The 2821-nt window shown below is 40.3% G+C and overlaps 1 pseudogene; it reads right to left on the bottom strand.

The window, feature by feature from the left end:
- Nucleotides 1–2821, bottom strand: part of LOC101560960 — a 27023-nt pseudogene that overhangs the window by 3774 nt on the left and 20428 nt on the right.

Genomic DNA, 2821 nt, shown 5'->3' with positions numbered 1-2821 from the left:
TTTTCACTACAAAATGGTCCTTCAATTATATCCCCCTTTTTTGTTTACTTTTGCCAGAGATGGGCATTCTATTGCCATTCAATTATTGTAGGTGCGGGAATTCAGCAAAATAATCCAATATCGTCCCGTAGTCCATCATAGTAGTGGGTTATCCATAGGACTGGCAATGTCAGAAGTTGTTGATTTAAGCCTTTTACAGCTCAGCATATTAATATGGCTTCACTTCTTATACCTCATTTTTATACTTTTCTTCTGGATGGTTAAGACCAAGATAAAGCAAGACCTATATAACAAAAAAGTAACTTTTGCATCTGACAATAACACATGAACTGAATAAAAACGCCCCTTCCTTTCATCAGTGTTTCACCTTGCCAACTGTTACTCAGCAGTCAGTAAGTCGGTTAGTCACCTTGCTCTTCTCTTGCTGCTAAGTGGATTCATCACTTCCATGTTTGTATGCACATACATGTGAACATGCCTCAGATAAACTGTAAGTCACATATATTAGACTGGGATAATGAGAAGAAAATTTGTGCTTGATGTACAAAACTTTAGTGACTTAGGAACAGCAGCAAAGTAAAAGTTATCTCTCTTTTTTTTCTGACAGAGCCCTTGTGGATGAATTTCTCTACAATCTTTCAGTTTCGATAGAATCCCCTATAAACTGACAGTGTATTTTAACATTAGTGGGTACGTTGCCTTCTATGGTTACCTGAAGATATCTTTTAAATATCAGCATTTCTAGCACGGAGAATAAAACTACGAGGAGTGTAGATTGGAAAAAAAAAATAAGCTCCGAGATGGACCACTCTAATTACTCCCCCTGAAGATGTCGCAAGGAGCTGCAACAGGATCCTGTGCTCTGGCCCTGTGCCTGTCAATCTTTGATTTTCCTGGAAGTTACCTGAAGACATTGCTACAGAGCAGATGCCATTCTGTGGGCCTGGAGTGGACCAGAGAGGCTGCCTTCTAAGTGCTCAGGGGATCCCAGTGCTGTGGCCTGCATGCCGTGCTTGTGTTCCCAGGGCCACCAGATGTGCCCAGCCTGGGGCCGCAATGCGAACATACCTGGATAATCAATAACTACTGAAAAAGAAATCGTACTACCTATCTGCACATGCTATTCCTTATATTTTGTACATGGCCAAGACGACTCCTCCTCATCCAGCACTGCCAAGCAAGCCAGGCACGCCGTGCCACAGTGGCGGATGGGTCTCACCTGCCCTACATCTCAGGTGCATGGACACACGGCTGATGGATGTTCATATCACACCTCATTAATCCTGCTCTCGTTATCCTGTGGCAGTTCCTAGGTACTGGTATTTTTAAATTTCTTCAGATGACTGAATGGATGATCATTGGTTGAAAACTAGTACACTGAAGCAATGACTTACAACATGTAGGAAATTTCTGAGGCATTCTGGTTACTAAAACTGTAAAAGTTCACCTACCTGAGGGCTCTGGAGGCCTGAAACTTATATACTTTTAATGGTTGCCATGCAAACAAGAAAAACTGTACCTCTAAAGCAAAACCAGAGTCTTAAAATAAAAGCATGCCTTAGGCAAATAATACTTTTAATGGAAACAAATTGACCCTTCGAATGCGGCTATTAATGCTCCTTGTCCTTGCTCTATCATTAGCAGATATCAGTTGGTGGATCAGCATAAGAGTAGCAAATGAACCCTTGGTGTGGTAATAACTGTACTAAATTTGAATATTTCTTAAAACCACTTGCACGACTTTAATGTACCTGTGATTTAGTCATCTCCTTGGAGTGCAGTTTTAAACTGTTACTCCCTGGTTTAAAAACCAGTATGTGGTTTATGACCCAGTTAGTTTAAATTGATTCTTTCCCTATGTTCCCAATTAGCAATTATGGTTTTCAGAGCCCAAAGGGGGAGGTTGTGTGTTGGTGGTAAAGAACCTGTCGTTAAATACAAAACAAGAACACAGACAAAAATAAATTAAAAACCAGCGAATTTGTCAATTGTTGTTTTGGAAAATATACTGCAAATGCCAGTAAATTATTCTGACCTTTGTTTTGTGTACAAATCAAGTTCATCTACACTTACCAAGTCTACACTTGGCAATGTCAAATGACAATGAGCTGCTTCATTGTACCCTTCTGTCTTCATGTGACTGAACACTGGTTCTTACATTCCTTCTATCCAGAAAACTGGAATGTGGTCACACTTGTCAACAAACCCTGTTTTCAAATTGATTATCAAATTGCTACATGTAAAGTGCGTCCTCTAGAGATTGATACACATTCATTCATTGTTAGAGCCCTGTGCCTTTCAAACTTCAGCCAAACAAATGTATTTCAATAAAAATAAATGAGGCATCATTAAGAGCCATGGAAACAGTCCGGCGTAAAGTGGATTTTCAGAAATATTGATCACATAGTGAATCTGGACCCTAACCTGGACATCATTTGTAGTCCACAACAGCCTGACTTATGTGGCAGAATACTTAAGAATCTGTTTCTGAAACAACTGGGACTTCAACTTATAAGTCTGATGGGCATGCTTCAACCTATAGCAAAAGGAAAACTATTTGGGGTTCATCTACTGGTAAGGATCATCAAGTGGGGTAAAACTTCAATCATGACAGCAAATGGACAAGGAAACCCTGTTCTCCTGAGGGTAAGTATATACATCTGCCTTTTACAGGCACCTTAGTGAAAGAAAGATGCGCAGGAAATAGTTAACAAGACCTTAGTGCTCGGTGGGCCTTCCCCTAAGTACCTCACCATTCCACAAAGCCATCCAGGAGCCTGTTGTAGAGAAAGAAGAAAACTGAGAGTAGAGAAGTAAAGCA

The sequence above is a fragment of the Octodon degus genome, unplaced genomic scaffold (genome assembly GCF_000260255.1).
Source record: "Octodon degus isolate 3935 unplaced genomic scaffold, OctDeg1.0 scaffold00025, whole genome shotgun sequence".
Lineage (NCBI taxonomy): Eukaryota > Metazoa > Chordata > Mammalia > Rodentia > Octodontidae > Octodon > Octodon degus.
The sequence above is the reverse complement of the archived record's forward strand: the minus strand, read 5'-3'. Positions and strand labels throughout refer to the sequence as shown.